This window comes from Dermochelys coriacea, chromosome 2 (genome assembly GCF_009764565.3).
Source record: "Dermochelys coriacea isolate rDerCor1 chromosome 2, rDerCor1.pri.v4, whole genome shotgun sequence".
NCBI classification, from domain to species: domain Eukaryota; kingdom Metazoa; phylum Chordata; order Testudines; family Dermochelyidae; genus Dermochelys; species Dermochelys coriacea.
Window position 1 is genome coordinate 189,706,132 of NC_050069.1, and position 12,110 is coordinate 189,718,241.

Below are 12,110 nucleotides of genomic sequence, written 5' to 3' on the forward strand. Positions count from 1 at the left end.
CAAGGGTCAAAAGAATTAAAGGTGTTATAAATTCTTTCACTGTCCAACAGAAAAAACAGTGATACAAGGGGTCTTGGGTTTATTATGAAGTTTAAAGTTTATTGATAGAACACAAGAAAGAACAAGAAATTAAAACAAGTCTTCATACTGAAACCGAAATTGAGTGATTATGTAAAAACAAACAACAAAACTTTTAGTCTCTCTGCTTTGGAGGCAAAATATTAGTCTCTCATTTTCCTTTCTTTGATGAAAAGGAAAGGGTTAATTTTACTCAGTCCTGATGTTTAAAGGTATGACATTACTCAGGGTACAATCTGGACTGATGGACAGCTGTGTCACCTCAATTCTCCAATCTGGGGTGCTTTTTACACTGCTTTGCTGTGAGAGCAACCACTCCTGGTCTGCTCACACACAGTCTCTAACATGTAAATCACTCCCAGCTATATTGTATGAGTGCTATAGCCATCTACTCTTAAATTACACTGCATGGTAACACCAGCAAACTCCCAGTCCCAGATTTTCCCCCAGAAATGTGCATCTTTCACTGCCCCACTGTGACGGGCATTCCTGGGGTGCAACCTGGAACTGGGGAACCACTGAGCCCTCTGTCTTACCAACCTAGGCTCCCTCTCACACTGTGATTATGTGACAAGCTGCAAACCCCTACAGGTCCTGCACTCACACAAACATTCACAGACAAGGACACACCCAGCTGAGTTATATGAATGCTTTCACCAGCCACTCACGAACCAACAACAGAGAGGCTCCAGCCAGTTCCCCCCCCCAGCTCACAGCCTAGGACCCCAGAACTGTACTGTCTTGCTCCGGTCAGAAGCCTGACCAGTGTAAGTTTATAACCCAGTCCGCCCCTCCCTTAGTGTGGAGAGGACATACACAGGTTTTTGTTAACTGCGCTAAGATTTTTTTTATGCACTTCACTCAAACCACACTGTTTTTAGTTAAAATATAAAACAGATTTATTAACTACAGAAAGATAGATTTTAAGTGATTATAAGTAATAAGTGTACAGATCAAAGTAGATTACCTAAGAGATAAAAAGAAATTGTAATCTAAGTTCTAGAACAGTGGTTCTCAACTGTGGTCCACTGCTTGTACAGGGAAAGCGCCTGGCGTGCCGGGCCAGTTTGTTTACCTGCCGCATCCACAGGTTCGGCCAATCACAGCTCCCACTGGCCGCGGTTCGCCGCTCCAGGCCAATGGGGGCTGCAGGAAGGGCAGCCAGCATGTCCCTTGGCCCACGGCACTTTCTGCAGCCCCCATTGGCCTGGAGTGGTGAACCGCGGCCAGTGGGAGCTGCAATCGGCCGAACCTGTGGATGCAACAGGTAAACAAATTGGCCTGGTGCACCAGGGGCTTTCCCTGAACAAGCAGTGGACCACAGTTGAGAACCACTGTTTTAGAAACTAGACAGGATTTTAATCAAGTTGTGTCTCACTCTGATGGCATAACAGTTCACCAATCTTCCATACACAGGCTGGGATTCTCCTTTCCTGCCTGGGACTACCTCCCCAGTCACAGTCTTTGTCTTCTAGATGTGTTTTCAGGTGTTCAGTTGTGGGGGAAGTGAGGTCAAAGTGATTATGTCACTTTCCCATTTTATAGCTTCTTCTATCTCGCTGGAAAGTTCCTTTGCTGTGCGGTGAGTCAAACAGCTTCCACTGTATATGTGCAATCTCTGAGAGGTTTCCATTGTATGGGGTAATCCTTGTGAGTGTGTGTATTTCCCTTAATGGGCCATTCACACTGTCTAGCATCTGCATTGTTGTACCTGAAAAGCTGCTTGTGGGTGTTTCCAACCTCACAACATATTTCAGTAACACATACATAGCAACACTTCGTAACGTCACATACAATGATAGCACATACAATTTAACAGGATATTAATGTTCAGCAGATTAAGACTTAAAATACCACTTCACAAGGCACATTTTGTACAAAACACATCATAATTATATCACCATGGTGAATAAGGGAGTGACAGGGATTTGCTTTGTGGTATAGACTGTCACATCAGCTCTCTCCTGGACAATACCAGCTCATATAAAGTCTGTCATTGCATTAATAGAAAATGATATGCACAAATCCTGTTACCCCAAAACACACTTGTTTAAATAAAACAATAAAACAAATGTATTAATTACAGAAAGATAGATTTTAAGTGATTACAAGTGATGGGGCATAAAAATCAGAATCAACTGCGTTTTACCTTTCTTTGTAACCAACACCTAACTTAACAACCTAAGTGAATTCAAAGCAAAGGTCTCTCTCACCACAAGATCCACAGTCTTAATAGGTGAATCCTTCTGTCAGGAAGCTCTGGTATGAACCATTGTTAGAGACGGATACTAAGCAAGATGGATTATGGTCTGACATATATGGCTGTTTTCACGCTCTTATGTTCTAGGTTGGGGGCCCAAGTGAGGGAGACATGGGGGTGTTGGTGGGTGGAGAGGAAGGACACTGGGATGGAGAGATGAGTAGCAGGAGGACTGGGGGAGAATAAAAGCAGGGGCACCTGCCAGCCACACATTCTCCTGCCATGTGTCTGCCCAGATCTGGGAGCTTTTGCCCCTCTTGTTGCCCTCTGTACTTGTGCCAGTATCTGGGATGGGGGCATGCCCATCTACAAGGGCCAGATATCCTCCCTGGCCTCCTCCACCATGTGACCCAGACTTGGGGTTTTATGCACTTTTGAAAGGATCTGAGATCCCCTCCCCGGGTCTCCCCCCACTGCATATGACCCAGGATCTGGGGAAGTCCTGCCCCTTTGGGTGGGTAGCTGAGGACGAGCATAATTCATGTATATCATAGGTGCTAAAGCACACAAGAGGAGGTTGGGAACACTCTGTTTGATGAATGGAGGGGATCACATGGCTCAGAGCTATCACCTCAGGTTATAATCACCTCCATGGGGCATTCTCATTCAGCTGAGAACACCACACTGAGATGAACGGGCCCCTTTTCCTGTTTAAAGGATGAGGCTTCTAAGTGCCCCAAAATCTACATATTTGCATTGATTTTCTTCAAAGACAGCTCACTAACCCTACTCTGCACTCCCACAAACCAAAACAAATGTCAAATCTCTTGAGTCAGGGATTCAGGTGATATAAGCATCCTCCCACCCCCAAAAAAACTGTTTTTCAAAAGTTTCTAGGTGTTTTTGCTCAGAGCTAGAAGTCAAACTATTGGATGTTATGCAAGTCCAAAGGGTCTCAATCAGTCCATTTTTTACCCAAGGAAGTGAGTGCATGGCACCCACTAAGCCTGTGGGGGATCCACATTGTGAACTGTATTAAGAACATGTTCATGTCTTTGTGGGCACAGATGTGCAGTGTGGAAGGACTAAGGCGTGCACACATGAACAATGGGAAAAAACAGGAACGGGGTTCTATGCATCCACTTTCCACTTGCCTGGATAATCTGAGGGAATGTGCCAATGCTGTTGCCCCTGAGGAAAACCCCACCACTAATGTTTCTAGGCCAAACCTTTGTACACCTAGGCAATAACGATTTAATAACTCACATTATTGGGTGTGAGTTGTCTCTGTTATAGCATGTTTTTATTTTATGGGGAGGTTTTCTGTGAACACAGTTGACTAGGCAGAAGCCAGTCTAACCATCATTTCTGTTATATCAGGTGGGGAGGAGCCAGAGGACTTTGTGGGCGAGTGGAGGACAGGCACAGGGGCTGAGGTACAGGGAAATGAGGACTGTTGGCAGGCAAGCCTTGGATTGGTTGTTTGTGAAAATTTGTATTTGATTAGGCAGTGGTGGGAGAGGGAGGAGGAGTGGCCACTTTCTGATCTCATGGGAAATTACTATGGTGTTTCCAAAGACACTTAACATGGAGGTTTGGAACTGACAGCACAGGTACCTTGTCCACTGAAGGCAAAGAAATATGGACACTGCCAGGATTGCCAACATGGGGATTCTGGGTGACTCCTAGACCACAAGGTTGCAGAAGTTTGTGGAAGAGCAAGGAATATGCTATGGCATGGGGATTGCTGACTACAGATTCATGATTTGGGTGGGGAGAGGTAGCCTGCACTGGCATCATGTTTTTTGTCCACTCTGCAGCCTCTTACCAGTGACTTAAGAGGTTGTGATCTACTGGACATAGTGGTGGTTCATTGTGACAGAAACGATGTGGGCTTTATTCCGGCTATGAACCTCAGACAATGCATAGGAGCAAATTTGGACCAGATACGAGATGTGTGTCCAGGAGCTGTGAAAGTTTTCTCTGTTTTGGTGAGTGTCTGAATAATTGCTACAGCGACAAAATGGAAGCTATTAGTAAGTGTGGGAAGAACATTAATAGGGAAATTGGAGGGTTTCATGCCTGTCCAGAAAATGTATCCTCCCACCCCAAAAAAACTGTTTTTCAAAAGTTTCTAGGTCTTTTTGCTCAGAGCTAGAGATCAAACTATTGGTGTGATGCAAGTCCAAAGGATCTCAATCAGTCCATTTTTTACCCAAGGAAGTGAGTGCATGGCTACAGGCTCTGATACCTCACTGTCCTCAGAGGTGGGGCGCATCCATTGGACAGGGGTCAGGGGATCTGTGTGTCCTGTCAATAATTTGGAATGGAAAAAGTCTATAGTTTCTGTCACTGGCCCTGCCACAGACTCCACCCTCTAACCATTGTGAAACACAGCTCCACTGTAACACAGATGTCCTGCACTCCAGCCACTGCAGATGAGTCAGGTTAGAGGAGGAGGGAAGCAACAGTAATAGAGATATTTGTATATCAGGGAGCAAAGACTTCAAAGAGAGATGTCCCCTGCTTGTCCGGGGGGAGTCTGGATTGAGTAGAGGGGATGGAGCCAGGTTGGGGTGGGGATAGTGAACGGGTCAGGGGCATGGCTGGGGAGGCATGCTGATGCTCATCTGTGGGGTAGGGGAAATGAGGCGGCGTTGGCTGGCTTGGTATGCAAATTGCAAGAGATGCGATACAGCTGATTACCAACTCCTGCCAACAACTCTCTTTTCCTATTCAAAAAACTAGGAAATTCAATGGCAAAAAAGCGACATTACTGTTGCTTGGTGGTTTGTCATCCCCTTGCAGAACTCTGAGTTGAGCAAAATTGGAGCTTCTGAAACCCAGGAAATGCATGGGTAAGGGTGCCCACGCAACCTGAACTCTGCCCTCTTTCAGCAGTGCCCCGGTACGCACAGGTAACACACATACCTTTACTCTGCCAACCCTGCAGCTCTGAAATATACAAACTCTTCACTCTCCTCCACAGGGTTCCATCTAACACTATCACAGAATAAAGATTGCCCACGCCCCCTTCCCTCCACCGGCTCTGAGCAATATCTCAGTAGCACACAGCATAGACTCACCTGGGCTGTGGCACTATCAGATTCAGGAGGTACCAGTTCCTGGTGTACACTCACACACTTAAGCCGACTCGCAGGATACCAGCTCAGCCTACCCCTTCACTTACCCCTCATTAAAATCCACTCGTATTCCACCTCACTGCCAACAATAGCCATTTTAATAAAATGCCCTCTGCCCTGCTGCGGGCATAACCTACACTATTCTGCCCAGAGGTGATGCGTCCTGCAGGTACGTACGCACCTCTCCCCCGCACTCTCACACATCAAAAGCTGCACTGATCTCCTCCTAACACAGTCACAGCTCTGTCACCCACCTCCAACGAAACTACCGATCTCACGCACACAGCTCTACCAAGCAGAGTTAGCTCCGCTACCTCCAGTGACACCTGACGCGGACCATGCTCTCCCAGGCACGAAGATGATAAATGCTTGGACTGCTGTCATATCCTAGCTCGCTACTGACAGTATCCATTGTCATAAAGCCCTTGTGCCCAGCTCCTGCCACAACCTACAAAATTCTGCACCGACATGATGCATCCCAGGTACTTAAGGGACCAGGCACCTCTTTTGCTTTCCTCACACATGAGAAGGTGAAAAACGTAGATCTCCTTATATCACAAACACCCCCTGCCCCAAGGAATCCACACATGTCCTCATATCCCAAACACACTTTTACCAAGCAGGCCCAGTTACTGCTCCACAATTTCATACAGATTCCCCCAATACATTGACTGCACCTGGAGCATATACAAATAATTCCCCTGGGCCACGGCCAGCTCCATGGCAGCAGAGAGAAGGTGGCATGGGCAACCTCTCGCCTCTACTGTTGTCCTCTAATCATGCTAGAGGGAATCCTTTGGAGGAGGTGAAGAGCTTGTACATGTCAGCAACCCCTCCTGGCTATTTTAGTACCATGAGCACACGGTAGCTCAGTAAGTGCTATTGTAACAGGACCACTATGAGAACAGACAAGTCAAAGTGCAAGAACCAAGGCACAATCACACGTGCTCCCCCTGTATGGCCATTAACCCATCCTAAGAAAAATCCCCCCAACAGCGATGAGCATTTGAACCACTGCTTGACTGAAAAGCCGTGCCTCATGCGATGCTCTGAGCATCACAGGCGGGGCTCTGATCGACTGCCAAAGGGAGCCAATTCATCAGCAAAGAACTCCTGGATTATACAGCCACAGTCCTCAGGGTTCAGTCCCAGCAGCACATTGGCTGAGCTCAGCTACGGTGCATACGGTACTGAGGGGAAATGCAGGCTCTGAAAGAGAGCCACGGCTCATGGCCACAGCTGTCCAGCTGCGGTTCCTTAAGCTACAAAAAGCTACTAACAAAATGACACAAAAACTGTTTGAAGTAAACCGCTGGTCATGAATTATAAATATATGAACTCTTACGCCACTATTTGGACGGGCAGTAAAAATGTGGCATTGTCTGAAACATTTGGCATAACTCGGCCCCAGGGAAAGGACAGAATGGTTTGAATTATGGTCTAGTGTCAGGGCAACAAAGCTAGGAATATACGCTACCCTCAGTCCACAGTCATTCTTCCACAGCTATCCGTAGTGTTGCCATGGTCTCAATGTACTAATTAAGGGCCTGGTTTTCAGAGGTGTGGATGCTGACAACTGCAAGTGCTCCATACCCAGAAGCTGCTCAGGACAATCTGCTGCCATAGGTGACACTTCAGTGTGCTGGCCCCGCTCCTCCTAGGCCAAGGGCGGCAGATTTGACCTGACCACCCTCCTGTCATGGAGGGGCAGTTGGACCAAATCGTCCAGCAAAGGCTCCCTGTGTTTTTCACATACACAAGGACCAATGGGGTATTTTTGGGCAGCATAACCTCTACTTGAGTGGACTACAAACATCTCCCCGAGGAAGCACACTGCATGTGTACAGTGGCTGCTGTTCTCTGCAGCAGCTGGTGGGACTTCCTTCCATGTAAAGGAGAAGTACAAATTAAAAACAAGTCATGGCAGATACAACCTGACTGCAACACACAGAGATATGCTGCTCGTGTGGCTCCAGAAAACCCCGAGGTGGCATATTCAGCGCTGAACCTTTCTAGCCAACAGCGGCCCACTGGTGTGGTTGAGCCATGCCCTCAGACCAACTAGCCCCTTCTCCCAATAGCAAAGCAGCACATATTGAGGTGCATTAGAACAACATCAGCATCCTGCAGGGCTGAACAGGAAGGAGAACGGAAAGGAACTGGGTCTTTGTGCCCTCTTCATTCATAGGATGCTTGTGCAAGACAAGTGAAAACTTTGCCTAGATTACAATGCCAAAAAATGACAAATTGCTCTGAGAAGGGAACCCCCCCCGCCCCCCGCAACGATTACAGCTTATCACATTCAACAGCCAGTCTCCACTTGCCCTTTCTTTTTGCAGTGAAGACTGGCTCCTTAAGTCCCTTGATCAGCCCAACCACAGAGTTGCCTTTCAAAGACGGGGGGGTTGATAGTCTTTCCATTGACTTCAGTGGGAATTGAATTGTGCCTTAGGGTGAAATTCACCCCTGTGCAAAGGGCGGGCACAAAGCCTATCCCACTTAAGCCCTCAAAATAGGGATTAAGTGAGATTTCAGGACTAAGTATGCATTGTACTAGGCCCTCTGAACTGGACCAAATATCACCCTGAATGAACAGAAGCTAAAACTAGTATCCCATACACAATTTATAATACAGTCACAGGGGGTACGGACACACACATTATAATCTTCCTACTTTTAGCTGGAGCAGGCAAGGGAGCAACAGTTTCAGTTTTGACCCACAGGAACACAAAGCATTAAGCCATCATCACTGGGTCTCAAACCCCGAAGTTTGAACGGTGCACATATTTTTCCTATTGTAAATTTAAACAGAGCCATGACAGTTTTTGTGACACTCGTCCTGGATGTAGAGGGGTTACGGGTAACAGAGTGATTCACACCACCACTTCATGAGCATGTGCTATTGTTCTTTATACTTCCAGCAGGTTTTGTGTTTTTAATTGGGCATTACTCATTTAGGAGGCCACCCAGCTAAAGAGAAGTGAGAGCCACCGGAAGAATGCAAGTGCCAGAACTATATTAGTGCTTTCATAAAGAATTCTGCAGCCACTTGAAATCAGTGTGAAGTTATTACTTAGAGCATTGTCATCAGGTTCAAGGTCTGAAGTCAATTGGTCATAGCAAGCTCACACCAAGTTACCTGGAAAACTCACTGTTGAATCTGTCATCCAGTTCCTTTGGTGTAGTCCCTCTAATGGGGAGGGGAAGCTGAATCAGCAAAGACATTTTAGATAAAAGTTATAGTAAAGCAAACAGGTCCAGGCATGGCTATATGAAGAAGCATGTGTCATAGCCAGAAGTTAAAACAATGAGTGTGTTCTTAAAGGCAGGAAGATTTCCCCACAATATTGCTAAGTAATAGAGGACCCCCATCACTGTAATATCAGAGTGTTTTGTGTATAAAGGAGCAATTCCACAAAGTACCCAAGACTGCTAGTCCCAAAAGTGGAAGCTGAAATATTTAGAACAGTTCACATGTGGAATGTTTGCCAACACTGCTGCCTCCAACTGAAGTAGCAAGAACATTTGGGCTAGCAGCAGAGTGTCTCAGGTACTGTATCTATAGGTTGTATGTGAACTATGCCCTAAGGATCAGCTCAGGAACTGAAGAGCAACACCCGCTAGTTGTTGAGCCCCATCAACTCCCATGCACCTCAAATAGGCACAGAGATGTTAGATTACTTAATCTAAAGATAGAGTGCCCGCAATATAGTTGGGAATTGAACTCATGAATCCTGACAATCATCTACACTACATCCTAGACCACACTCTCATTCTTAGTTTATAAGTATGTATTGCAGTTTGCATCCACACAACACAATATTAAGCTGTGCTACAAGTACATGAGAGTATTAATAGCAGAACGCCCCAAGGATCTGTTCTAGGACCTCTTATTTATCATGAGCTGGGGGAGGCAAACAGTGAGTCAGCGGTGGTTTTGGATGATTATAATTATTTAAGTTAGTTAAGGCTACAGGAATGAAGAATATTGGAAGGACTCGACATAGCTTGGCAACTGGGTGACACTAAGGCAGCTGAAATTGATTGCAGAAGCATGCAAGGTAAAGCACAGTGGTTGGAATGATTTGAACTACTAATATTAATGGCTTCTGAACTAATCACATAGGAAAACGTGGGCATCCCTGTGGACAGTTCAATGCAAATATTTGCTAGATGCCCAACAGTGGTCATTACATATTAGGTCCACAACTCTAGAGGGCTGACATTTGTGCTGGATCATCCCATCAAACCCTAGGACTGGTGTCAATGTAGGAGGACCAGGGAACCTGACCTAAATCTACATACAGGCCAAAGATCCCTGGGGCCAGGGTGGAACACATCTAAACATGCCTACACTCTTTCTCCAATACCAGCTGAGTTCAGTACTGTCTTTCCACAACTCCTTGCAGTCACATGACACTTCCAAAGTGGATCATGAAGATCAAAGAGTATTTTTGCCATCCATCGTGTCCATAAAATCAGAGGGAAGACACCGTGTAGAGGCATTATCCCTCTACTTGGTGCTGAGGGCCTGGTGAGCAGTATCAACACACAGCTATGTGAAATAATAGATAGCCATACTATCACATCTCCACCCCCGACCCTCGCCTGCCTCAGTTACATCCATCTGCTCCTCCGAGCACCAAGAAGAGATGGAAGCATGTAGGCCTCTACGTCTGATTGTGAAGCATTAGCTAATCCCGTTACAGCAGCTCATCTCATTCCCCATATCATGTAGTCATTTATATAAGAAGAATTTCATATCCTCCCACTTTCAGATCCATTTAAACTTAGTGACCTTCATATTGATATGGAACATAGTTTGTCACTGTAATCTTAGACTGGTGTAATCATGATGGCTGACTGATATTCAATAAACTGTTCTATAGTTTTCATTGCAGGCTCCTTTTGTACAATCAGACCCTCTAGAAATGAGATAGTTACAGCATTGCTACTGCCTATCTGGTTCAATTAACGTTCACGTTTCTGCTGCCTCAAAGATGCTGCTTTAATTTTCAGGAAGAACGGTCTGTTTAAAACGGGGGTTAACATTCACCAACATCTATGGCTTTGAAGTTGAGGCCTTTCAGTGAGAGAATAACTTCTCTCCAAGTCAGAACAGGGCAGAGAAAAGAACAGGCTGAGTAGCACAAACAGGAAGTTCAAAAATGCAGTGGTGTCCCATGTAAATAAACCACAGCCTCATCTCCCCTCTTACCATCAAATTGTTAGTAGCATCAGATTTCAGAGTAGCAGCCGTGTTAGTCTGTATTCGCAAAAAGAAAAGGAGTACTTGTGGCACCTTAGAGACTAACAAATTTATTAGAGCATAAGCTTTCGTGAGCTACAGCTCAAGTGAGCTGTAGCTCACGAAAGCTTATGCTCTAATAAATTTGTTAGTCTCTAAGGTGCCACAAGTACTCCTTTTCTAGTAGCATCAGAGACATCCTGAATGGTTAATTTTTTTCAGAGTAGCAGCCGTGTTAGTCTGTATTCACAAAAAGAAAAGGAGTACTTGTGGCACCTCAGAGACTAACATTTATTTGAGCATAAGCTTTCGTGAGCTACAGCTCACTTCATCGTGAGCTGTAGCTCACGAAAGCTTATGCTCAAATAAATTTGAATGGTTAATGTGACTGGAAAGGAAATATGTTTAAATAGGGTAGAGAGACAGGAGAAACTGTACTCATTTAAACAGACCATGTTATTATTCTGGAATGCTGGGTCCTAGAGGTAAGTCTAAATGGGGCAAATAAACCAAAGTCCCATCTTCACTACAAATACAGTCAAGTCTAGCGAACATGGTAAAACTTTTCAATTTGTAGTGTAAACAGAACCTTACCCATCTTCCATAACTGGGTCAAAGTCTCGGACATATCTACATTACCAATTCCAACTATGATATAATGGTCCCTCTCACTCAGTTGTATTTGTAGATGGCCTAACAAAAAAACAACCAGTTTTACAAGGGCCCTTGATTAGATTACACACTCAGGTCTGGGGTACAATGATGATATTATGGAGGTTTCACCTATGATCCCACAATACTACAGTTCATTATTTATGTCACTGCAACTCTGAATGATGAAACATCCTATTGGCTTGATTTTCAAAGGTGCTGCATTTCAAGCCATAGCCCATTGTAGGGGCCAGAAAAACCTAAATTAATAATGCCTGAGTTTGGTGTGAAAGTTCTTTTTGCTCAAACCAAAATTAATTTAAAAGCAACCTTATAAAATTCTACCACCCACTCCATTTGATAGGCAAGGAGTAAATTTATGCTTGCACTGGTAAATTTTCATGACAATTTTGCAATGCTGATTTAAAGTATTTGAAATGTTGTTCTTTATTAACAAGCGGAACAGAGAATAGAGGGTGAACTATAATGATCCATCTTTTTAATTTTTGAAATGTTTGAAGAGACTTCGATGTAAATGCTTGCTAATGGGGCAATCACCGTAAAGGGTTTCATTACATCTTTGCATATCTTAAGAATAGCTTGCCACTTTTTAAACAAAAAAATTCCCATTCATTAGTTTGAAAAAATGAATGAAGTGAAAAAGAACATTTTCAAGCTCTTGAACAGTTAAAAAATAAGCCAAAAAAATAATTATCGGCTATCTAAACAGATTTGATTTAAGAGAGTGGAGCTAAAGTACCTTTCTTAATTTACATCAGAAATGCAATTC

At 44.7% G+C, this 12,110-nt stretch overlaps 1 long non-coding RNA gene across 1 annotated transcript in view; it reads right to left on the minus strand.

Annotated features, from left to right (window-relative positions):
* Window positions 1-8,376, minus strand: part of LOC122458920 — a 39,754-nt gene extending 31,378 nt beyond the window's left edge. The window contains exon 1 of the long non-coding RNA XR_006279259.1: window positions 8,096-8,376. This is a non-coding gene — a long non-coding RNA (uncharacterized LOC122458920). The remainder of the gene's footprint in view (window positions 1-8,095) is intronic.
* Window positions 8,377-12,110: the final 3,734 nt, after the last annotated feature.